Source organism: Ovis canadensis, chromosome 2 (assembly GCF_042477335.2).
Source record: "Ovis canadensis isolate MfBH-ARS-UI-01 breed Bighorn chromosome 2, ARS-UI_OviCan_v2, whole genome shotgun sequence".
Lineage (NCBI taxonomy): Eukaryota > Metazoa > Chordata > Mammalia > Artiodactyla > Bovidae > Ovis > Ovis canadensis.
Window position 1 is genome coordinate 218348773 of NC_091246.1, and position 27612 is coordinate 218376384.

The 27612-nt window shown below is 37.3% G+C and overlaps 1 pseudogene; it reads right to left on the reverse strand.

The window, feature by feature from the left end:
* Positions 1 to 24371: 24371 nt before the first annotated feature.
* On the reverse strand, positions 24372 to 26246 carry LOC138432455 (casein kinase II subunit beta pseudogene; annotated as a pseudogene).
* Between the last annotated feature and the right edge of the window lie 1366 nt (positions 26247 to 27612).

A 27612-nucleotide genomic window follows, 5' to 3' on the forward strand; every position in this document is an offset into this window, starting at 1 on the left:
TTAATCTTTTCACAGAAAAATTCTGTTACCTGGTTAGATTTGAAAACTGGATCTCCCTTGAAAATGTCTCTTCCCTTGTTCCCAGTTAAGTGAAACATTTTTGTACTTTCACACCCAAAGATCATGATAACCTGGTGTCAATAATCTCCTAGCTCTCAAGTATTTTTGTAGCTCAAACGGTAAAGTGTCTGCCTACAATGCGGGAGACCTGGGTTTGATCCCTGAGTCTGGAAGATCCTCTGGAGAAGGAAATGGCAACCCACTGCAGTACTCTTGCCTGGAAAATCCCATGGACAGAGGAGCCCAGTAGGTTACAGTCCATGGGGTCACAGAGTCTGACACAACTGAGCAACTTCACTTCACTTCACTTTATGCAAAAATCACTCTTTCCTTGAGGCTCATGATGACTGAGCTTGCTATCATTTGTTCTCTTAATTGACATTTTCCTCTATAGTCTTGACTACTCCTATCATTCTCTTTTGACTTCGAAACCTAGCTTTCAGAGTTCTTTACTCCCTGTGAAATCAACCATCATCAACTGAGTAATTTCTATACGTAGATAATCTTTCTAACACATAGCATGAAAGACGGTTGACTTCAGTATCAATATCATTACCACAATCCCACTCCCGCTAAATCACTTTCACACCAATATTATGAACATGATCTCTCACACTCTTATATGAAATCATAAAATCCAAAACATAATCATCTTACCATATCTCCTGCCCATTTTGGTTTCTCACTCCTGTTCTTTCATTCACGATGTACAATGGATTATCTTTCCCTCCACTTATAGTCTGGTACCCTTCTTCATAGATTTATGTCATTTTCTCTCTTTGCTTGAATCCTGGCAGGTTTTTTTTTGGAGAGGGGGTGGAAATAACGTTTTTGCTAGTATCCCAACATTCTCATTTCTTCACTTCAAAATCATTTTCAGATTATCTGTCTTTTGCTGTTCAAAGATTTATGAATAGTTAGAAAGAGTAATCCAGTTGTGTGAATTTTTGCCAATTATTTGATCTCCAGATGGGTTTTCAGCAGGGCTCACCAACTCTTTTCCTGGCTCCTGATTCTGTTTTCTCCCCAGTTTCTCAAGAGTGTCATTTCTAAACAAAACTTTATACTTCATATTCCGCAACAATTTCCTTCGGTTTCAATCAGATATCTTGCCTCTTAATCCACAGAGAAACTTTCAGGCTACTTTGTATGATATTTAACTAATCCATATTCACAAACATATAATATTTTCATCTTTTAAAATAAGTTATTTGTTTTCTTTCCTTCTATTTCCTGATTCTGCTTCGTCAAAAATAGCCAGGTCTTGTCTGGTGTTTTACTTCATGAATGATCTGAGTTAGGGGGTTAAAAGGAGGAGATGTTTATATTTTTGCTTGTCTAATTTTAAAGTTGAGATGAATAAATAGATTGTGATAAATGGAGTTAAAAGCTACAATGACACAATGAGTATCTTAGGGGAAGAGTAATAACACTATACCAAACTTAATAATAATAAGAGGAATACTTTTGATCAAGTCAAAAGAAAGCAAAAAAGGATGAGGGATAAAATGAATATGGAGCAAATAGAAAATAATATACCAAAATTTTAAGATTTTATAGTTAAACTTAAATAAGTCAATAACTACACTCATGCATGTTGCTCAATCACAAAGTCATGTCTAAGTCTTTGTCACTCCTTGGACTGTAGCCCACCAGGCTCCTCTATCCATGAGATTTTCCAGGGAAGAATACTGGAGTGGGTTGACATTTCCTACTCCAGAAAATCTTCGCTACCCAGGGATCGAACCTGAGTCTCCTGCATCTCCTGCATTGGCAGGTAGAATTCTTTACCATTGAGCATCCTGGGAAACCCTGACAATTACATTAAATGGACCCAAATTAAAAGATTAGATAGTAAAACAATACCCAACTATAAGATCATCACAAAATAGAAGTTGAAAGAAATACACATAAAGTCTGAAAGTTAGAGAATAAAAAAGATATACCAGAAAAAAATCTATTCTACTTACAGAAAAATATCATTGACAACAGAAAGCATATTAAAGATAAATGGGAATTTTTCAAAATTTTAAAGAGAATTTAATAGTAGTATTTAGCAATTCTAATTGTATACATTTAAAGCAATATGGCTTTAAAATATATAAAGCAAGTGAGAACTAAGAGGTGCAAGAGATAAATCCAATAGTATTTTAGATTTTTAAATATATGAAAGAATGATTAGACAAAATTATTCTGTAAGCACATAAGAGATCTGAAAAACATACTAATTAACTTTAAAAATGCTAATTAACCTGGTAGATAATTATAGAACATTACACTACAACAATGCAGAATATACAATATTTTTATGGGACATTTACCAAAATTTACCACATCCCGGGTCTTCCAGCAAGTCTTAACAAAGATCAAAGAATTAAAATTGTAAAATCTTGTTTTTGACCACAGAGAAATTAAACTACAAGTGGAGAACAACAAAAAAAGAACTGGAAAACTGCCTAAAGTTTGGCAATGTATTAGCATACCCCCAAATTAACCCACTAACCAAATAAGAATTCACCACGTATAACAGAAAATATATCAAGTTGTGGGATATAAATAAGGGCAAAATTTGAAGAAATATATAGCCTTAAGTGTGGGGCTTTCCAGGTGGATCAGTGGTAAAGAATCTGCCTGCAAATGTAGGAGATTCAGGAGACCTGGGTTTGAACCCTGGGTCAGAAAGATCACCCAGAGAATGTAATTGTAACCCACTCCAGTATTCTTCCCAGGATAATGCTATGGACAGAAGGGGGCAGCAAAGAGTCACAACCGAGTGAGTACAGATTGCCTTAAATGCATATACTAATATACGGAAAAAAGCTAAAAATTATGATTAAAAGTCTATCTTTAAAGATTAGAGAAAGAGCAAGTGAAATCCTCCCCAGAAGAGGGTGGAGAAAATAAACTTTTAAATAATACAAACTAATGAAGTAGGAATAAAACTGGAATTCTAATAGATTTCTGAAATGTTTCTAAATTGGTGGAAACCAGGGCCAGGACTCAGTCCAGTTCAGGTGAGGTAAATGCAACTAGGGCACAAAATGTGAGCACACACTCACTGTCAGAGCTCATTCTCACTTGCATGATCCAAAGAGTGAGTGTCTCCTCAAGGTCATGCAAGTAGAAGGTCAACCCTGAGTATGAGAACCTTCTTAGACCCTGTGCCCTAAGTGTTTAGCTCAACTGATTTTAGTTCTGGCACTCATGGAAATGGCAACTCACCAGTATTCTTGCCTGGAGAATCCCATGGAAAGAGGACCCAGGCAGGCTACAGTCTATGGGGTCGCAAGAGTTGGATGAGACTTAGCGACTAAACCACCACCACCACTCATGCAACCAATTTGGAAAATGGTTTGGCTGTATCTGGGTATATCTGAGCATATACATATCCTGTGAACTATCAGTTCTACTCCTGGCTGTATCAGTTCAGTTCAGTCGCTCAGCCGTGTCCGACTCTTTGTGATCCCATGATTCGCAACCTCCCTGTCCATCACCAACTCCCGGAGTTCACCCAGACTCACGTCCATTGAGTCAGTGATGCCATCCAGCCATCTCATCCTCTGTTGTCCCCTTCTCCTCCTGCCTACAATCCCTCCCAGCATCAGAGTCCTTTCCAATGAGGCAACTCTTCGCATCAGGTGACCAAAGTACTGGAGTTTCATCTTCAGCATCATTCCTTCCAAAGAAATCCCAGGGTTGATCTTCAAAATGGACTGGTTGGATCTCCTTGCAGTCCAAGGGACTCTCAAGAGTCTTCTCCAACACCACAGTTCAAAAGTATCAATTCTTAAGAGTAGCAAATGCATACATATGTTCACCAAACAACAAAAAAATGTTATAGCGTCATTATTTGAAATATGCTAAAATTATAAGCAACCCAAATTTCCATTCATAGTAGAATTAATACATAAATTGTGGTGGTTTTATATAACAGATGACACTATACAAAAACAGTGAATGACTTACTGTTACATGCAAACATGGATAGGGCTCACTGACATAATATGCAAACTCCAGCACTCATAGGTATAAGTTCTTTCATACAAAGCTCAAAAACAAGCAAAATTAATCTGTGGTGATAAATGTCTGACTAGTTGTTACCTCTGAGAAAGGGGAGTGATTTTCTGAGGTGCTCTTAGTGTCTTCTCTTGACCTCCATTGTTGTGACATGTGAATATTCACATTATTTAAAAAATGGCCAGTTTTCTTCAATGTCAAATAGGAATCAGGTTTAACAAGAAGATATTTGGTATCCACAATAAATACCAATACAGAGTAGTTTTTTAAATGGCATCCAGATCATGATATCTGTGTGTAAATGTTTCTTTTCACTGTTACTGCTTTAGGACAAATCTCTATGGCTTTCTACCATAGGAAACTCTAGCGACACCAGCAACTTGAAAACAAAAACCTAAAGAACTTTACAGTAGCATATTCTGGTCTCTAATGAAATCTTAGAAGAGGGTAGAGATGTAAGAGATTTTATGGGACTGGCCTAGGAAGGGAAAAATCTCTGTTTTATTTCCTCAATATAGCAACGTTCATTTCTCTTTCACTGAACATAATACCTTAGTTTTCAGTTTCAGTCTCAATCATATATAGGCCAAAAGTGGTAGCAGAATCCCCATTAGCCTCACTACCAATACAAAATACAAAAATTCAGGGAAGAAAATACCATAAGAACTGGCTGGCAGTAAAAATGACCCTGATATTTCCAGTTTACCTGAAACAATGCTCAGAAGTCTTCTGCCTTGACTAGCATCCAAATAAAAATGAAATGTTGTATAAATTTTTTTCTTAAAAAATATAAAATATAAGAGTAATAAGCAGGTAAATTTCCTCAAACATTTATTACATCTTTAAACTGTATACATTGATTTTCCACCCTGATTTTACACTTGCCCAGTACCCACATCTGGGCCAGACTCAGAGCTTTGAGGTATCCTAGAAATAGATCCAACTACATAAAGCATTAAGAGAAAAATAATATTTAACTGGAAAGTGCATGGGGAGACAGGGAAGAAACTGACATAGTATAACTGCAAGAAATGTAATCAAATTTCTGTTAGACATGTCAGTTTTCACCCAAATGCTTTCTTCCCTCTGGTGTCTCATCAACATCCTTCATTAACTGAATGGTGACTCCTGTGGTAAGTTTTGGTGTTGTTGGTCAGTCACTAAGTTGTGTCTGACTCTGCAACCCCTTGGACTGCAGCACAACAGGTTCCCCTGTCCTTCACTATCTCCTGGAGTTTGCTCAAATTCATGTCCATTGAGTTGGTGATGCTATCTAATAATTTCCTCCTCTGCTGCCCCCTTGTCCTGTGTAATAAGTTAAGCAGACTTATGACAGATCTCTCTTCATCCAAATATACTTGCTTCTTTTAAGTGTAATAGCTTTTCTTGTTCATGAGACTGAAGTCATGAGTCAAATAGAAAACTAGACTCAAAGATGTGAAATTACTTTCCTCAAGTTTATTTCAAATAATTATGAACTTGGAATCAAGCCCTTGACATGCATCTTCCATTACTTTTCCATCACTCACTAGGTTTTTATATAAGGCATTGTGCTGGATTCTATGACAAACACAAAAGATAAACTGGACACAGTTCTTGCCTTCAAGTGGTTAAAAATATAATGAAAAGGAAAAAATAGATGTATAAATAGTTGTAATTTAGTGAAGGATATGAAACATAATATAGGAGAATTGACACATCATTGAACCATAGAGAAGAAAAAGAGTAGTTCTGGAAAAGGAGTGAGAAAAGATGAGTAAGAAATAGTCTTCAAAAAGGAGATGACCTTTCATCTGGTGAGTAGCCTGGTTTTGAATAGTTGCCAGATATGCTGAGTGAATTCTAAAGTAATATTAAGTATTATTTTCTGAACTACATGTCTGTTATTTATTTTCTTTCCAGCTAAATTAAATCTCACCAAGTTTCCCAAGTAGTCTTATTTTCTTTTCTTATCTAAGTAATGTCTGTCAATCCTTAGAGCCACAGGGCTTTCCTAGAACATGTAACAGTTTACAAACTTATGGAAGCTGTTACTTATATGCCTTAAAATCTAATGTTTAATTTTATTTATTTATATGTGGCATTTGACAGAATATCAATATCTGAACTATGTGAATCTGTCATCAATCTAATGAAGTATTGATGCTAAAATACCCAGAGAAATAAATAATTAGTCATTTGTACCAAATGTATCCATCTTTGTCTTAATATTATTCACTGTTACTTTGAGTCAAATACACTAGTCGAATTTATTGTTATAGGTCATATTAGTATGAGGATTTCTCCAACTGTAATTGATAAAACACTAGAAAACCTTTTTTTCTTTTTTTTTTTTTTTGGATGAGGGAAGAACTAATTCTTATTAACTCACTTTCCTCTTGCTTACAAAACTGAACCCTATATTTCACTCCTGCCACTGAAATATCTTTCAAATATCTCTACTTTTTCCATCTCTATTATGACCCACCTAGACAGCATATTAAAAAGCAGAGACATTACTTTGCCAACAAAGGTTCATCTAGTCAAGGCTATGGTTTATCCAGTAGTCATGTATGGATGTGAGAGTTGGACTATAAAGAAAGCTGAGCACAGAAGAATTGATGCTTTTGAACTGAGGTGTTGGAGAAGACTCTTGAGAGTCCCCTGGACTGCAAGGAGATCCAGCCAGTCAATCCTAAAGGAAATCAGTCCTGGGTGTTCATTGGAACAACTGATGTTGAAGCTGAGACTCCAATACTTTGGCTACCTGATGCGAAGAGCTGACTCATTTGAAAAGACCCTGATGCTGGGAAAGATTAACGGCAGGAGGAGAAGGGGACGACAGAGGATGAGATGGTTGGATGGCATCACTGACTCAATGGACATGGGTTTGGGTGGACTCCGGGAGTTGGTGATGGACAGGGAGGCCTGGCGTGCTGCAGTTCATGGGGTTGCAAAGAGTCAGACACGACTGAGAGACTGAACTGAACTGAACTGATACCTAGATATTTCCAATGGCTGCTATAGCAAATTACCACACCCCTAATGCCTTAGAACAACATATCAGTGTTGGTTTATATTTTCAGATCTCCGAAATCCAAAATAGGTTTCTCTGAATCAAAGTTAAGGTGTCAATGCGCCTGCAGTCCTTCTAGGCTCTTAGGGTAGAGTTTAATTGCTTGCTTTACTCAGCTTCTTAAGGCTTCTTGTATCCCTCAGTTCATGGCTGCTTTCCTCCATCTTCAAAATCAGCAATGTAGCATTTTCAAATCTCTGACTCCAACTTCTTGTTTTGCCTCCCTTCCTCTTTAAAAGACTGTTGCAATGACATTGAGTTCATCCACAAAGTCCTAGATAAGCTCCTTAAATTCAGCTGATTAGCAGCTTTAATTCCATTTGAAACTATAATTCCCTTTGCATAACATAACCTATCTCAGGTTCCAGGGATTAGGATGTGGAAATTTATGACTTTGTTGTTGTTTAGCCACTAAGTCCTGCTGACTCTTATGTGACCCAATGGACTGTAGCCCACCAAGCCTTTCGTTACTGTCTTCACATGTTATTTCTGTTGCCTGAAACATGCTCCCCTTTTTACCCCTTATATTAGCTAATTCTGCCTCATCTTTCAAATCTCACCTTAGATGGTATTTCCTTTAAATATTTTTCCTTGACAACTTTCCAAATACACAAATACCCATGGATGTTTAGGCATTTCTCATACATGATCCTTTAGAACCCTCCACTTTTCACATCAGAACACTGAACACACTCTAGTATATTATAAAAGTAATACCTTTTTATATGCTTGCATTCCTGACTCTATGACAAACTCTACCAAGACAGGGACTTTGTTTGTCTTATTCAAGGTTGCTTGTGTCTCGACTACCTGGACCACTTTCTGGCATGTGATAAGTACTCAGTAGTCATTGTTAACTGATGATAATCCAGAAGAAATAGAGTCATTCCTCCCCCCTTCACCACCATCGTGTTTCAATCTCTCGAAATGCAACCCTGTATATTTTCTCCAACCATAAAATATGTATGTTAACTGTGTGTAGATGTTAACATTTTATTCAGTTGTTGAGTGGTGTCCAGTATTTTTCCTTGTGATCCATGTGATTATTCTATAATGGAAGGAGCAAGAATGTAGATAGTCTATAGACAATTGATGTCCCTCAGTAGCCTTTGCTCAAAAAGGTGAAGTCACTGCTAAGTGAGATACCATAGTTGGGTAAGAGTTCAACCCACTTATTTGCAAATATGGACCCAATTGTTGGCCTGAAGGTAACTCAGACTGGTAACTAAGCTCCAAACTTGTGAACATGTGTGTGTGGGGACAGGGAAATTGAAGAAGTGATTGAATAATAAGGTAGAGAGGAAGAAGAGATAATTCTAAGAGAGAACTGAATGAAATCACATGTAAATAAAAACATGTGGATAAGCTTCAATGTGTCATCAGTGGCCACCATGTCATGAGAGGAGTAACAGACTCCTCTTTTCTAATATTTTATTTAACCATATTTTCTTGGACCACAAATACACAGAATTAAGATATTAAAAGTCTTTGTTCATCATACACCATTTCTAAACAGTTATCATCATTTCTCAAATACGGATTATAAGCCATATTGTGGAGCATTCTGCTCATAATAGGCAAATTATTGAGTGCCCCATGTGTACCAGACAGTGCATTAAGACCTTGCCCTTATGCAAGTATTAGCATCTTTTTTGGCAAATCATCAGAAACAGTTGGTTGTTCAGTGTGGTTCAACATTACCCCTGAAGATATTTGGATAATAATGCAGATGTTAGTGTCAGGAACCCTGGGGGAAAGTGGGAACATTTACAATTGAAATTCGGATGTATAATGACTTTTCCCATGAAAAGCAGGACTAGTAGGATGTAAGACAGGGCCTCTATAGAAACCCATTATACAGTTAGAAGACTAGCAGAGTGGGGCAGACTGTTAATAGCAGCCCACATATTGAAGAGTATGATGATTCCAGGTATCATGTGATACCAGTACTTCACCATCCACCAACCTGGTTCTCTGTTCTACCTTCAGATGAAGAGAACATTTACTGTAGCTTGAAGTTTCTTTTAATGGAACCCCGTAGGAAAGAGCTGGTGACAAAAGACATTTCCCTGCTGGACAAGCAAGAAAAGCCCAAGAGACTGGAGTCAGGCAGGGTCAGGACCAGTACTGAGAGATACCTCCAGGTTCCCAGGAGATCCAGGGTGTGAAGGTTAAAAATGGAGTGGAAAGCAACCAAGTAGGAGGCCAAAGTTCAAAGAATCTAAAAGAAAAGGACAGGGAAGGACAACATGGGCATCAATTGTTAGGATGAGAGCCAGATTAACCTCCTTCCTTTTCCCTTCCAGACTTGACTCCTACACAAACAAGTGCATACTGTACCAGAGACTTCTAAGGGAATAATTAGGAATGGAATAATAACAATAACCAATTACATCTATTGAATACTTAATATTATCTCATTAACTCCTTACAACTGATTTTATTTTTCTGGGCTCCAAAATCACTGCAGATGGTGATTGCAGCCATGAAATTAAAAGATGCTTAATCCTTGGAAGAAAAGTTATGACCAATCTAGACAGCATATTAAAAAGCAGAGACATTACTTTGTCAACAAAGGTCCGTCTAGTCAAGGCTATGGTTTTTCCAGTAGTCATGTATAGATATGAGAGCTGGGCTCTAAAGAAAGCTGAGCACTGAAGAATTGATGCTTTTGAACTGAGGTGTTGGAGAAGACTCTTGAGAGTCCCTTGGACTGCAAGGAGATCCAACCAGTCCATCCTAAAGGAGATCAGTCCTGAGAGTTCATTGGAAGGACCGATGTTGAAGCTGAGACTCCAGTACTTTGGCCACCTGATGCGAAGAGCTGACTCATTTGAAAAGACCCTGATGCTGGGAAAGATTAAGGGAAGGAGAAGGGGACGACAGAGGATGAGATGGTTGGATGGTATCACCGACTCAATGGTCATGAGTTTGGGTGGACTCCGGGAATTGGTGATGGACAGGGAGGCCTGATGTGCTTGCAGTTCATGGGGTTGCAAAGAGTCAGACACGACTGAACGACTAAACTGAACTGAACTCCTTACAACAACCATATAAGGTTGATAACTACAATGAGGCTCATTTTTTAAAAAACAAATAATGCTTAGAGAAATTAGGAAGCAGACTAAAGATAAAGCCTACCACAGAGTAAGCAGAGGCTCAGAGCACTAAGAAACAGGGGATTACTCTAAATATCTTTCTCTCTTTCTTTCATAAATAGACAGTAGCAATGAAAAAGGGAATAATCAGGGCTTTTCCACTGTGTGCTCCATAAGTGAGTCCACTTAAAATTGTGTGTGCTTGTGTGTGTGTATATGAAAAAATAAAGGAAGAGGTAATCAAGAATGGGTTGTCATTATGTTATCATCATTAGGGGAAAAAATGAGAATATTATTTTTCCTTGATATTCTAGCCATCCTAACTTCAGGACTACAAAAATATGCTATAGGCATTAATAGATTACTTTGTTTAAGGAAACACACACACAGTTGTGAGGGTTCCTTGTGGAACTTTGATCTATAGTTACTGAATACATGTGATTTGTCAATTTCAGACATGAATCTCTCCAGTCGTGGCATAAAACCCCAGGCTGGGCTGCAACAGCTAATGAGTATTGCTGTAGGGAGCCACCTTCTTACTGCAGCTGGAGACTCTCTGAGGAGTCCTTGGCTATGATGTCAGTACATGCTCCAGTGGCAGCCCTCCCACTGAGAGTCTCGCTCTCCTTGCCGAGAGAACTAGGAGTCGATGCTTTCCCAGGACCTTGCAATTACTATCCAAATGTGAGAAAGTGACCTGGAGATCTTGAGGCTAGCATGAATTCTCAGTGAGTCTTTCACATTTCCAAAAGTCGCCACACGACCAGTGCACTCACCCCTTGAAGCTGACTGAAACTTCCTTCTTTGAGGCTGCCTGGGTTTTGCCTTTGAAGTTTAAACCTGGGAGCAGTTATCTGCCAACCAAGATAAGCACTCCCAGGGCTTCCACGGGCAGCCAGTACTAACAAAGAAGAAATAAGACCTCTGAGTGCGCTTTGCCATCTACCAAGTCACAGTGGAAAAGAGAGTAATCAGGGTTCTTTCTACAGGGTGCTCCAAGAGTGAATCCAATCAAATTAAAAGAGAGTCAAAGAGAAAAGATAAAATAGCTTCAAAAGAGAACCCACAGCTGTAGACTTGCCTGTCAATCAGCAGGAGTCACAAGCCAATCAAAGGTGAAATAAAAAATTTTGTTTGAAAGAAAATGCATTAGAATCAATTGCATTCCACCAGAGTAGGGGAAAGAGAAAAAGTCAACCCATACTGGGGGCAGTAAAGCTGATAATCAATCTATACATTTAAGCATATCAGTAAAGATTATATACACCTGACATCCTCAAAGGCTGCTGTCCCTGATCTCAAAAAGTTAACGCAACCAAGAGAATGAACAAAACTCTTAAGCAGTGAGCACATGAGCTATCTCAGTAGACAAATTTAATTTAGCAATTTGTGTGATTATTTTTTCCTCACTGATATAAGGTTATGCTTGCCCATCTTAAAAAGGTAACTAAAGTCTTATGTACCTCAGTATAAGGAATTTTTATGCTTGTTTAAAAAAAAAAAATAGTGCCCAGGGTAGAATTTTCCAGGCAATACCAGCCAGTCCTTGCTTCAGGAAAGATCAGACTCACTTAAGCAATGGAGGTGCATAAACCTGGGAGCAAGAAAGAAATGAAGGCATGGGAAATCGAATATTGCCTGAATAGAACAAAATTGGTTAGCTTGCTGAAATGGAGAGAGGATAACGTCTGAGGAATTTAAGTGTCAGGAACTTGTGACTAACTTGCATGCAACACCATTGGTTCAGGAATGATAACCAGTGAAGGATGCTTACTGAACACAAGCTGAGTCCTTGACAATCCTACGTCTGAGTAGTTTGCAGTTGGTGGGATGGACAGCCTTGTGAGGAATCTATATCATCTTGGAGTATCAAGTTAAGGGTTTTGAGATAGCGAGATTTTTCTGGATTATTTAGGTGGGCCCAATGTAATCACAAGGATCGTTCAAAGAGAGACAGGAGGGTCACAGTTCGAGAAGGTGACGTGAGGACAGAAGCCGAGGCAGATCTTCAGAAGCAGAGAGAGAGCGGCAAATGAAACACTGCTGAATTTGAAGATAAGAAAGAAACCACAATCCAAGGGAAGCCGTGGACCTCCAAACTCGAGCAGAATAGATCAGCGGATTTTCTTAGAAACCAATCCTTGTCAAATCGTTTTGAACTTCTCAACTCCAGAATAGTAAAAATGATCTGCTGATATTTTTGCTCTTTTACACCACAAAGTTTATAGCTACGTCTTATAGGAGAAATAGGAACTAACACTGTCATCTTCTAAAATCAGTATTTTTTTTTTAATAATCTACAACACTACAGAGTACTCTACAGCTTTTACAAGCAACAGACTACATATAAGCAGAGAGCCATGGGTATATCTTCCATAACCACAGTGCTGAGTGAACATTAAAATAAGAAAGGAACAAGCCTGTAGCTTAATACATATTACAAAACAGTACTACATATTTTGCAATTTTGCATAATTAAAACTTCGACCAAGTTGCTTTTGAGGAGAGGACAGAAATGGGAGTAAGGAGAGAATGGGAGTAAAAGCGAATCAAAAACAACTAATCAAGAGGATATGACTCTACTTTCTGTACTTCAGTTTCAAATATTAAAATAAATAAATAAATATACAGTTAGTCCACTATATTTTAAAATAGGAATTTAAATTCTATCTTTCAAACAATAGATATATGAAGGGATCTGACATTAAATTCAAAACCTAGAAGAAATTATGATTTATCTCGCAAGCAGAAGCTCATGGAAATTTACCATATTTTATGGATAAGCAGAGTCAATGCACATTTAGTCTGTATGAAGAAAAATGTCAATTATTCTTCACTAGACAGTTTTTTGATCCTCATGTTTGCAATGATCACTTTATCCTCTACTCTCTTGCATCCTCTGTTTTTCCTTCTAGAAGTGAAATACATCATTGACCATTTTGTAAAAGTGACAGTGACTCAGTAAGAAAAATTGCTCGTTCATCTCAGTGGAATTTATCCTTTTAAAAAGATCATGTTGATATCTTGGGTCTAAGAATTCTTGACTAATGAATTAACCTGATGACAATTAGATGAGAATCCTCTGAATCCACTTGCAGGTAAGACCCATAAAAAGAAAGTGTGAAAGAGAGGGAAGGAGGGAGCAAGGAAAAAGAAAACACAGACCTCGTAGCCACCGCCATTTTGGACTCCTTTTTTCTATTTTAACTATCTAGTAATCTCAAGTCAAAAATATTTTTAAAAACACAACAGTAATCAGAAGACTAAAGTATTTTACAGAGCATATCTCAGTTGTAATTGTTAACTGTATACTTAAGGAAAATTTTGACCTACTGAAACAACAAAAACCCATCTTCTAGATTTTGAAAAGCTTTTTTTGAGCTTTTTCTTTTTTAAAATTTATTTATTTTTTAATTGAAGGATAATTGCTTTACAGAATTTTGTTTTCTGTCAAACCTCAACATGAATCAGCCATAGGTATATATACACCCCCTCCCTTTTGAATCTCCCTCCCATCTCCCACCCCATCCCACCCCTCTAGGTTGATACAGAGCCCCTGTTTGAGTTTCCTGAGACACACAGCAAATTCCTGTTGGCTATTTTACATATGGTAATGTAAGTTTCCACGTTACTTTCTCCATACATCTCACCCTCTTTTTACTGTAATAATTCTATTTTGTAGGGAAAGGTGAGCCTGGTGAGACTCTGGACAACTGATTTTCAGGAGAATTAGTCACTGTTTATCTTTGTATAATTCAAATGAAAGCAGTTTCCACGTTTTTGTGTATGTGTGATGTGTTCTCTTATGTTTGTTTTAATGCTAACTACAAAAGGGTCTCTGTAAAAGGAACCAGCATTAGACTTGCTAAAGAAAAGTCAGTTTTATCCAAACAATGCACAAATGTTGTGGATGGTACCAATAAACTTTTGGAAATAACTTCCTTTAATTTTAGGAGAAAATAGAATAGGAAACTTCCCAGGTAATATATGTAATTCACATTCCTTGGCAGTAATTTGGAAACGTTAAATGTGAGATGGATCCATGCGATGAATCAGCTGTCCAAGGATTGAAAATTGTGATATAGAGGACAGTTGTCTCTTTCCTTTTATCTCTTATAGCTGAAATGTTCCTCCTCAATCTCACCCAAAAAGTATACACCTATTCTGTTCAAGAAAGAGTAGAGAGAGAATAAAATTCCTCCTGTGTTAGAAAGCAACTCCTGAAGCTCCATGAATAAACATCTCCAGGTAGAGAAAAAGAAAAAATTATCTTGTTTTCATTTCATGAATTTCCAAGCAATGAAAACATAAAAGTTTTATAACCTTGATTGTCACAGAAAACAGGAAAATCCTGAGAGAGCAATGGGTATATTATGTTCAAGATTGAGGCCTCAGTGGAGTCACAGCAATTTCTTCCTACTTTTCACAGAATATGATTGCTTTTTTAAAAAAGTAAATTAATTTTCCAATATGAGATGTTTTTGTTCTCTGGTGGCGATGATTCTCCTCAAACAAAATGAATCAAATTGCTCATCAACTATGAAAATACTCTTAAAAACATTCTGACAAAAAGAGAGATAAGTCACAAATATTATCAGTCACTCTTCTGCCCAGAGAAGTGACCTCAAGTATACTTAAGGAATAACTAAAAAAGGAAATCCATTGGAAATGTTTTTATCATTTTTAAAACTAGATAATGGGTTTTTTCTTCCTTTGTTTGAACCAGTATTCCTACTGAGCACACTTATTTTCCAATACAGATTCCATTTCTTCACAAGTCAAAATTCAACTTCAATAGTTCCTACACTCTTTCTTTGGGGATCAACACTTGATGGTGGTTATACCTATCCTTTTTTTTTTTTTTTTTTTTTTTTTAGAAATGGAAAGTCATTTATTTTAATTGTAGCATTACTACTGTGATTTTGTATGTAATATTTCAGTAGCAATCCTCAACATAGCATAATGCCTCTATTTATTTTTTTTTTTTTAATTTTATTTTTTTTTTTAATTTTAAAATCTTTAATTCTTACATGCGTTCCCAAACATGACCCCCCCTCCCACCTCCCTCCCCACAACATCTCTCTGGGTCATCCCCATGTACCAGCCCCAAGCATGCTGCACCCTACGTCAGACATGGACTGGCGATTCAATTCTTACATGATAGTATACATGTTAGAATTCCCATTCTCCCAAATCATCCCACCCTCTCCCTCTCCCTCTGAGACCAAAAGTCCGTTATACCCATCTGTGTCTTTTTTCCTGACTTGCATACAGGGTCGTCATTGCCATCTTCCTAAATTCCATATATATGTGTTAGTATACTGTATTGGTGTTTTTCTTTCTGGCTTACTTCACTCTGTATAATCGGCTCCAGTTTCATCCATCTCATCAGAACTGATTCAAATGAATTCTTTTTAACGGCTGAGTAATACTCCATTGTGTATATGTACCACCGCTTTCTTATCCATTCATCTGCTGATGGACATCTAGGTTGTTTCCATGTCCTGGCTATTATAAACAGTGCTGCGATGAACATTGGGGTACATGTGTCTCTTTCAATTCTGGTTTCCTCGGTGTGTATGCCCAGAAGTGGGATTGCTGGGTCATAAGGGAGTTCTATTTGCAATTTTTTAAGGAATCTCCACACTGTTCTCCATAGTGGCTGTACTAGTTTGCATTCCCACCAACAGTGTAGGAGGGTTCCCTTTTCTCCACACCCTCTCCAGCATTTATTGCTTGCAGATTTTTGGATCGCAGCCATTCTGACTGGTGTGAAGTGGTACCTCATTGTGGTTTTGATTTGCATTTCTCTAATAATGAGTGATGTTGAGCATCTTTTCATGTGTTTGTTAGCCATCCGTATGTCTTCTTTGGAGAAATGTCTATTTAGTTCTTTGGCCCATTTTTTGATTGGGTCGTTTATTTTTCTGGAGTTGAGCTGCATAAGTTGCTTGTATATTTTTGAGATTAGTTGTTTGTCAGTTGCTTCATTTGCTATTATTTTCTCCCATTCAGAAGGCTGTCTTTTCACCTTGCTTATATTTTCCTTTGTTGTGCAGAAGCTTTTAATTTTAATTAGATCCCATTTGTTTATTTTTGCTTTTATTTCCAGAATTCTGGGAGGTGGATCATAGAGGATCCTGCTGTGATTTATTTCTGAGAGTGTTTTGCCTATATTCTCCTCTAGGAGTTTTATAGTTTCTGATCTTACATTTAGATCTTTAATCCATTTTGAGTTTATTTTTGTGTACGGTGTTAGAAAGTGATCTAGTTTCATTCTTTTACAAGTGGTTGACCAGTTTTCCCAGCACCACTTGTTAAAGAGATTGTCTTTACTCCATTGTATATTCTTGCCTCCTTTGTCAAAGATAAGGTGTCCATATGTGTGTGGATTTATCTCTGGGCTTTCTATTTTGTTCCATTGATCTATATGTCTGTCTTTGTGCCAGTACCATACTGTCTTGATGACTGTGGCTTTGTAGTAGAGCCTGAAGTCAGGCAAGTTGATTCCTCCCGTTCCATTCTTCTTTCTCAAGATTGCTTTGGCTATTCGAGGCTTTTTGTATTTCCATACAAATCTTGAAATTATTTGTTCTAGTTCTGTGAAAAATGTGGCTGGTAGCTTGACAGGGATTGCATTGAATTTGTAAATTGCTTTGGGTAGTATACTCATTTTCACTATATTGATTCTTCCGATCCATGAACATGGTATATTTCTCCATCTATTAGTGTCCTCTTTGATTTCTTTCATCAGTGTTTTATAGTTTTCTATATATAGGTCTTTAGTTTCTTTAGGTAGATATATTCCTAAGTATTTTATTCTTTTCGTTGCAATGGTAAATGGAATTGTTTTCTTAATTTCTTTTTCTACTTTCTCATTATTCGTGTATAGGAATGCAAGGGATTTCTGTGTGTTGATTTTATATCCTGCAACTTTACCATATTCATTGATGAGCTCTAGTAATTTTCTGGTGGAGTCTTTAGGGTTTTCCATGTAGAGGATCATGTCATCTGCAAACAGTGATAGTTTTACTTCTTCTTTTCCAATTTGGATTCCTTTTATTTCTTTTTCTGCTCTGATTGCTGTGGCCAAAACTTCCAGAACTATGTTGAATAGTAGCGGTGAAAGTGGACACCCTTGTCTTGTTCCTGACTTTAAGGGAAATGCTTTCAATTTTTCACCATTGAGGATAATGTTTGCTGTGGGTTTGTCATATATAGCTTTTATTATGTTGAGGTATGTTCCTTCTATTCCTGCTTTCTGGAGAGTTTTTATCATAAATGGATGTTGAATTTTGTCAAAGGCCTTCTCTGCATCTATTGAGATAATCATATGGTTTTTATTTTTCAATTTGTTAATGTGGTGAATTACATTGATTGATTTGCGGATATTGAAGAATCCTTGCATCCCTGGGATAAAGCCCACTTGGTCATGGTGTATGATCTTTTTAATGTGTTGTTGGATTCTGATTGCTAGAATTTTGTTGAGGATTTTTGCATCTATGTTCATCAGTGATATTGGCCTGTAGTTTTCTTTTTTTGTGACATCTTTGTCAGGTTTTGGTATTAGGGTGATGGTGGCCTCATAGAATGAGTTTGGAAGTTTACCTTCCTCTGCAATTTTCTGGAAGAGTTTGAGGAGGATAGGTGTTAGCTCTTCTCGAAATTTTTGGTGGAATTCAGCTGTGAAGCCGTCTGGACCTGGGCTTTTGTTTGCTGGAAGATTTCTGATTACAGTTTCAATTTCCGTGCTTGTGATGGGTCTGTTAAGGTTTTCTATTTCTTCCTGGTTCAGTTTTGGAAAATTGTACTTTTCTAAGAATTGGTCCATTTCTTCCACGTTGTCCATTTTATTGGCATACAACTGCTGATAGTAGTCTCTTATGATCCTTTGTATTTCTGTGTTGTCAGTTGTGATCTCTCCATTTTCATTTCTAATTTTATTGATTTGATTTTTCTCTCTTTGCTTCTTGATGAGTCTGGCTAATGGTTTGTCAATTTTATTTATCCTTTCAAAGAACCAGCTTTTGGCTTTGTTGATTTTTGCTTATACCTATCCTTGAATTATTTTCTAGCATGTAATCAAATGATCTTAGCAGTTAACTTGAATCTGCATTTCATTTGCATTTGGAGCTCCTTATTTGTTAGTTATAATAAACTATTATATTGCAATTCAAATAGATGTATTCTATCTAGGCAATGGCCATGAGTTTAAGAAAAAGCTCAGAAAATTTTAGTGTACAATAAGAATGTTTCACAGTCAAAATTATGAAAAACTGACCTTTAATTATTTTTCAGGTGATAACAGTACCCTGGTAAGACAATTGATTTTAACAAGGTGTATGATTTGAATGGTACAAACATTTTACTAGTTGAGAACTTTAAGCTGTTGACATCTGTTGACAGATCAGAATTTGGGGAATGTTTAGAATTTGCTACATGAAAGATATATCATCTCTTGCTTTGCTATTCACTTTGATCAACTGAATTCAAAAATGTAATAAGCAAAGGAGAGCAGAGCATTATCTTAGAAAACATAAAGATGTATATAATTTTTCTGTGGAACTCTTATTTTATAAAATAAGTATCTTGATTTTTCTCTCTCATTGTCCTTTTACATCTATTGTTTAGGTTGGTGTTTTCTAATTATACCTAGGTAATTAAACTTTTAACTTATATAATATAATCTTAGTGAATAAATTTCCATCTCAAAATATAATAAAATCAACTTCAGTTTTATTTTAAAGTCTGATTTCTCTCCCTTTCTGTAGCTTATGCCCTATGCAGTCTGAATTCTGTTTCCATGTCTAGTTTCTCTCAGAATAAATTTAGAGTCACACTACTAATCTTTGTATATCCAAAGACCATGGCCATTTCTTTATCTTTTCTTTGTTTGTCTTCTATGTTTCATATTAAAATTTCAGCACAATTACAAGTTATTCCCTCAAACAAGTTTTCCAAACTTTCCAAATATTAGGCACCCTTTTCTTTATTTATTCTTTTTTTTTTTCTTTTTTGGTGACACAGAGTGGCATGGGGGATCTTAGTTCCCCAGCCAGGGATTGAGCCCATACGACCGGCAGTAGAAGTGTGGAGTCTTCACTGGACTCCCGGGAAGTTCTGTGCTGTACTTTCTAAAATCTAATGTCTATAATTACTCAGAGGAGGCTGCATCCAGAGTAGGGATTAAGCAGTCTCTCCAGTATCCAACAACTCCATAGTATCTACCCAAGCCTTAGGGCCTCCTTTTGATTCCTTGCATTAGTCTTTAAGACAAAATTGTCAGAAGTTTGCAGAACCCTTTGGCAGTCTGCATTATTTCTGTTTCCTTTTAATCTGGTCTATAACTAACATGTTAGCCATACGCAGGCCTACCTGATGGTCATACCCTGGTCACAAAGAGGCAGACATGCCTGAGTGACTAACATTTAAAATTATCATTATGTTGTAAATACTATAGTACAATAAAACATACTCTGTTTGGAAAGACTAAAGGAAGGAAGTGGCTAAGAGAAGACTTGGGGGCAGAGGGAGGATATTAATATATGTGCCTGAAATTTCTTCTTCTGCTCTCTGCACAGCGTGAAATTTCTTCCCTTCCTTGTCTCATTACTCGCTGGGTCTCAGCTTTAGTGACTGAAGTCTGCCACCTGCAAGCTCGGGTCTGCCCAGTTTTAGTAAGGCTGGTGTCAGCCTCAAACTGTCTGAAATTGGTCAGACTATTTGAGCTTTAAACACCCTATTTTCCAATGAGTTCCAAAAAGAATTTTTTTTTTCTTCCAAGTCTAAAGTGTAGGTTACTGATTTCTCTCCAGTTCCTCACTGAGCCTGAAACCTCACCCTGGCCCTACCCTTAGTATACTTGCTTGAGCCATGAAATTTTTTCTAGCTTTTGCCAATTTCCTCTTTGCTGTTGAAACAAGATCCCACTCCCATATCCTTAAGCATTGGCTAAGACCTAGCTCCAAATCCGATGGATTTTCTGGCCTTTAAGAAACCTCTTGCCTTACCATAACTGGCATCAATTTTAACAGCTGGCTATTACTAACTCCAAACATAGTGGCTTAACCCAACATATTTATTTAGCTCACAATTCTGGGATTGAACAATTTTAGGCTGGGCTTAGCTTTAAAGCTATTTAGTCCTCAGCTGTTCACCTAAGTATTTCCTCCAAAAGATTGACCTGGGCTTGTTCTAATGGCAAAAGCAGGAATTCAAGGAAGATGAAAGAATTCAAGGCCTTTGGAGAGCTAGACTGTACTGACACACCATCACTTCTGTCACACTCTTTGTAGCAAAACAAGCCAGCTGAGATCAATAAGTAGGGAAATTCATGAAAGGAATGACAAAGTTTTATTGAAAATTATGTCACTATATGAAGGGCTGAAAAGTTGGGGAATTTTTTATAGTCAATATATTACGTACTGCTCAAAAGTATCACGGGGTGACTCTTGATTACTGAATGACTCATTCTGGATGACTTTGGACACTAGTTCTGGTGTAATTCCACCTAAAGTCACAGTGCCCTTTTTGGATACCATATTTGAACTTATTTCTTCTACCTCTTAGAAGAAAAAAAAACTGCATCATCACTGGTTTATCTAATTTGAGTCGAACTCACTCCTGGATTTATTGTTTTCCCCAATGTACTTTTTCTTACATATGCTGTTAGCTAACTGTCAAGCAATAATTAAACATGCTTATATTAATATTTGGTGGGTTTTATTTTCTCCTGTGGAACACCGCCTTAGAGAATTTGGATCAGAAGTGCTTATGAAAAACTGAGTCAATCAAGGCAGCCATTTGTCAGAATGAAGAGCCTCAGTAATTAAAATAGTAGTCTTTCGGCCCATCTTAAAGTATTCTGACATACTGTTCTCCCTACACTAATATCATTTCTGAGGTATATTTGGAAGTTGTCATGTATAAATATTAAAGATCAAGGTGAGGAACCAATAGTGGTTTCTTATCTTTGGGATAGCCAAAAAAAAAAAAAACAAATTTCCCTAAGGATATAGAATAAGTTTCATTATTCAAGCAAAATCAAAAATTAAAAAAAAAAGTAGGGGGGGTAGCTTTTGTATTTCTGGTGGTTAATTGGTGTGCCATCAATAACATAATTAAATGACCACAGACTTACTGAGTTGCAACTCTACCTGAGCAACTGTATGTATTAAAATAAAATAAAATGAAAATATGTTAACAGTTTTTATTATATTAATAGCTGTCATTTTTTCAGCAATACTTTGAGCATTAATGGGGCTTCCCTGGTGGTTCAGCAGTAAAGAATCTGCCTGTAATGCAGGAGTTATAGGAGTTGCAGGTTCTATCCCTGGCTCAGGAAGATACCCTGAAGGAGAGCATAGCAACCTACTCCAGTATACTTGTCTGGAGAATCCCACGAACAGAGGAGCCTGGTGAGCAACAGTCCATATGGTCGTAAAGAGTCGGACACAGCAAAAGCAATTTAGCACACATGTTAAGCATTAATGTAATTTTTCTCATTTAATTTTTACCACCTCATGTTGGGATCCTCCCAACCCAGGAATCAAACCCAGGTCTCCCTCATTGCAGGTGGATTCTTTACCAGCTGAGCCACCAGGGAAGCCCAAGAATACTGGAGTAGTTAGCCTATCCTTTGTCCAGCAGATCTTCCCGACCCGGAAATCTAACCGGGATCTCTTGCATTGCAGGCGGATTCTTTAACAATTGAGCTATCAGGGAAGCACCCTCATGAAATAGTTGTTACTATAAGCAATTTGCATATTAGGAAGCTGTGATTCTAATAACTAATTTTCCCAAGAGGTATGTAGCTCTTAAATCTGGGAATTTGAAGTGCAGGCTACTTAACCTTTATACCTGTCCTCTTAACCATTGTATTAGAATGCTAATTTCACACTATATTATAATTCTGGGTTCACAGGAGCTACGAAAAACTGAAAGTCTTTTCATATTGATTCTTTTCTGGCTTGAACTGAATCTCCTATAAGATTCCAAAGTTTCTGGAAAATGAGGAGCTTGCGGGAGACCAGTTTTACATGGTATGAAAAGCAATATGCTTACTTGTCAGGTACATACATGTGAAAATGAATATGGACATATACACACATACATGAATTAAGAATGAAATTTCCATTCTTGATTCTCCTTAGAAATAGCCATTCTAGAATGAGTAAATTATCTAGCGCTATTTATAATTTTTAAGGCTTTTAATAAATTATATATTTTTTAAAATAAGTATTTATATCAAGATAATCATGTTGATTTGAAAACCTAATAAAGAAATTTCAGTTTAATATGAAAAATACTAGTTATCCAAAGTTCTGTTTTTAATGGTAAAAACCTACCAATTAAACAGAGCAATGATGAAAGGGCACAACCTAGAAACAAGCCATGGGTTAAACTACTGAATCATATGACATCCTTTTAATTAACACACTAAAATACTGAATGAACTGGTAATGGTAACATACAGGTGGTGACATTTCAGGGATAAATCCTAATCTAAGGGATTAATTAGCATTTATTCAAGTACATAATAATGGAGTTTTAAAGGAAAATGGATCCACTGGGCTTGTTTACTCCCTTTTTAACATATAGAGGACATTTTAATTATCTGTACTGCTTTTAGTGCATTTCCCAGGTGCTAGAGAAAACATTTTAGTGCTTGAACATAAGATATGAAAAACCAATGTACTTTCTTCATATTTTTTCTTTTTTTCATTCCTTTTAAAAGATAACCATAATCTTATTTATTTTTAGCAAGTAAAAAATTAAATGTGTATTTAAACATGCACAGTATTCAGTTCAGTTCAGTTCAGTTGCTCAGTTGTGTCCGACTCTTTGCAACCCCATGAATCGCAGCACGCCAGGCCTCCCTGTCCATCACCAACTCCCAGAGTTCACTCAGATTCACGTCCATCGAGTCAGTGATGCCATCCAGCCATCTCATCCTCTGTTATCCCCTTCTCCTCCTGCCCCCAATACCTCCCAGCATCAGAGTCTTTTCCAATGAGTTAACTCTTTGCGTGAGGTGGCCAAAGTACTGGAGTTTCAGCTTTAGCATCATTCCTTCCAAAGAAATCCCAGGGCTGATCTCCTTCAGAATGGACTGGTCGGATCTCCTTGCAGTCCAAGGGACTCTCAAGAGTCTTCTCCAACACCACAATTCAAAAGCATCAATTCTTCGGCGCTCAGCCTTCTTCACAGTCCAACTCTCACATCCATACATGACCACTGGAAAAACCATAGCCTTGACTAGACGGACCTTAGTTGGCAAAGTAATGTCTCTGCTTTTGAATATGCTATCTAGGTTGGTCATAACTTTTCTTCCAAGGAGTAAGCATCTTTTAATTTCATGGCTGCAGTCACCATCTGCAGTGATTTTGGAGCCCCACAAAATAAAGTCTGACAGTGTTTCCACTGTTTCCCCATCTATTTGCCATGAAGTGATGGGACCAGATGCCATGATCTTTGTTTTCTGAATGTTGACCTTTAAGCAAACTTTTTCACTCTTCTCTTTCACTTTCATCAAGAGGCTTTTGAGTTCCTCTTCACTTTCTGCCATAAGGGTGGTGTCATCTGAATATCTGAGGTTATTGATATTTCTCCCGCCAATCTTGATTCCAGCTTATGTTTCTTCCAGTCCAGCGTTTCTCATGATGTACTCTGCATAGAAGTTAAATAAGCAGGGTGACAATATACAGCCTTGACATACTCCTTTTCCTATTTGGAACCAGTCTGTTGTTCCATGTCCAGTTCTAACTGTTGTTTCCTGACCTGCATACAGATTTCTCAAGAGGCAGGTCAAGTGGCCTGGTATTCCCATCTCTCTGAGAATTTTCCACAGTGATGCATAAAAAGGATATTGTTCCACATCACTACAAAAAGCTTCTTTGTTCATTTAGTTGGTTGTGTAGTACTCCATTGTATGGATGGCAGTACCACATTCTTCATTTAACTAATTCTTTATTGATAGGCCTTTTGGTTGTTTCTGATCTTGTTTTTGCCTTTTCTTGCACTTTATTTTATATTCCCACCACAATAATGGCTAATTTAAACATAAACCATAGAGTGATCCTGAAAAGGTAGCAGCAAAGTAATGAATGTGTCAAAGACTGAGGGTCAGGTCAGGTGAGGCATCAGCGAACCATCTTAACAGGGCTCTTAAAGTTGCTGGTAGCTTGGAGCTGCTGCTGGTAGACCACAGGATGGACCTTGAAACCATAGAGCCTTGACACAATCTGGTTGGTGCACCTCTTTGGTCAGTACTTGGGTGTACTGTGAATAGCATGTAAGGGAAACCAGTGCCAAAGTAGATGCCATCCATGTGTTTGTGCCTCAGTGACTTATGTGTGTACACATCTAAGCGTTTGAGGCAGTAGAACTTACCATGGCCTCAGTTGGGATGTCTGAAAGGCCACTGGGAAGCATTGGTTGGTTTCCACAGTACACACAGGCTCAGTAGCCAAAGTCTTCCTGTTGGTACTCTTCCAACATCTGAGCAATGCCACAGTTGATGAGGATGTATTGTTATTCAGTCACTAAGTTGTGTCCAACTTTTTGTAATCCTATGGACTGCAGCACACCAGGCTTCTCTGTCCTTCACTATTTCCTAGACCTTGCTCAAATTCATCTCCATTGAGTCAGTGATGCTATCTAACAGTTTCATTTGTTGCTGCCACCTTCTCCTTTTGCCTTCAATTTTCCTAGCATCAGGGTCTTTCCAATGATTCAGCTCTTCACATCAGGTAGCCAAAGTATTGGAGTTTCAGCTTTAGCATCTGTCCTTCCAATGAATATTCAGGGTTGGTTCCTTTTAGGATTGACTAGTTTGCTCTTCAAGGGACTCTCAAGTCTTCCCTAGCACCGCAATTCAAAAGCATCAATTATTCCTCAGTACTCAGCCTTTCTTATGGTCCAACTCTCACATCCATACATGACTACTGGAAAAACCATAGCTTTGACTATAAGGACCTTTCTTGGCAAAGTCATCTCTCTGTTTCCTAATACACTGTCTAGGTTTGAAATAGCTTTCTTTCCAAGGAGGAAGTGTCTTTTAATTTTGCAGTGATTTGGGAGCTCAAGAAAAAAGTCTGTCATTGTTTGCACTTTTCTCCCCTTCCATTTGCTATGAAGTGATGAGACCAGAAGCCATGATCTTAGTTTTTTGAATGCTGAGTTTTAAGCTAGATTTTTCACTCTTCTCTTTCACCCTCAAGAGGCTCTCTAGTTCTTCTTCACTTTTTGCCATCAGAGTGGTATCATCTGCATATTTAAGGTTTTTGATATTTCACCTGGCAATCTTGATTCCAGCTTGAGTCATCCAGCCCAGCATTTTGCATAAGGTACCCTGCATGGAAGTTAAATAAGCAGAGTGACAATATACAGCCTTGACATACTTCTTTCCTAATTTTGAACCAAACCATTGTTCCATGTCCAGTTCTAATTGTTGCTTCTTGACCTGCATACAGGTTTATCAGGAGACTGATAAGATGGTCTGGTATTCCCATTTCTTGAAGAATTTTCTACAGTTTGTTGTGATCCACACGGTTAAAGACTTTAGCATAATCAATGAGGCAGAAAGAGATGTTTTTTTCCTGGAATTCCCTTGCTTTCTCCACCATCCAACAAATGTTGTCAATTTGATCTCCTGTTCCTCTGCTTTTTCTAAACTCAGCTTTTACATCTGGAAGTTCTCAGTTCACGTACTGCTGAAGCCTAGCTTGAAGAATTTCAAATATAAAGTGAGGATATAGCAGGTGTGAGTCCATCTGTAAAGCATTTTTTGCTGCCTATTCAGTCAGGTCATTCTTGTTGGTGTTGTTTTCCAACTCCATAACCAGCTCCAGGTTCAAGATCATATGTAGTCTATAGTGAGGCACCTTCTCATTGAGTCCAGTGACACTGAATTTATCCTAGATGTAGTCTTCATCCACTAAGCCGAAGAATTCATTGCTAAGGAGCCCACAGAACCAGGAAATCCAGAATACCTCCTCTGAGCTGCTAGTGTTCATGTGACTGGACAGGAGCTGGGACCAGGGAGCCTAGGGGTGGGGTGGAGGAGGGGGCAGAGGGAAAGGAAGTTTCTGCTTCCAAGCAACCATGGAGATGGCTACAACACAGCCTGCAGACCCAACTGCAGTCTCTAATTTTTTTATATTACAAACAGTAATAATCCAGGATCTCACCTGCTTCTTTTAAGTCTACTGCATTGGCAGGCAGGTTCTTTACCTCTAGCACCACCTGGGAAGCCCTTTATTACAAACAATACATCAACAAAAAAAACCTCATAGGAGTCATTCTCAAACATACAAGTGTACTCATGGGACAAATACCTAGAGGTGGAATTGCTTTACAGAAGGAGACGTGTTTGTAATTCCTGCTGCCATTAATCAAAGTGCATTCCTACCAGTTTTTACCCATTTATACTGTTACCAGCAAGTAATAGAGTGCCAGTCTCTGTATACCCTTGCACACAAGTTATCACACTTTGAGGATTTTATAAATTTGGTTGACTAGAAATTTTATAACAGTGTTGTCCTAATATAAATTAATCTTATTATGAGTGTACTGAACATCTCTTTATATGCTTAATTGTATCCTCTTTTATTTCATTTTACTGGTCTTGTCCCAAACTTTTTAATTGGAAATTTAACTTCTTTATTTATATTTATTCTCATTTGTTAATATTTTAAGGGCATTAAAATATTTCTAAATATTGTCCCTAAAATGCTTTATTATTATTATTACATTCTCACATTTTAAATTTTTGATCTTATTACTTTCCCACCCATGGAACGGGGATTTTGTTATCTGAATTTGTAAAAATTTAGAGTTTTACAGTGTTGACATTAGGTGACATACGATTTCTACATTTAGAGAATGTATGGAAGTTTTAGAGTGATAACATGTTAGTTTGGGCACCTATGAGAACAGTATGTATTCTTTATTCTTAGAATTTAAAATTCAACCTACGTCTATTACATAGTTCTTGGTAACCAAGGTGCATCTATTAGATATACCTTATTTTACTTGCAAAATGTATACTGTTACTTGTGTTTTATATAATAGAGGTATCATGGATTAAGAGTAGTGAGCCTTGCACTACAGAGAATGACTTCATATTGTTCTATGTAGTATTTAATCTCAGTATGGACTTATGGATTCTTCCTATATACAAAGTATTCTAACTCATTGCTGTTCTTAATTATTTTTATGTTCATATTGCTCCATATTTGGGAACTCCTTCAAGCTAGACCTTGTATTTTGGGACTTCATCTCCTTTAGTGAAAACACATACATCCATCTTCTTTTTTAGCACCTCCTCACTACTCACTTTGTTATACAAGAGGTTTCAGGTTCAGGTTCTACTTTTCTTTC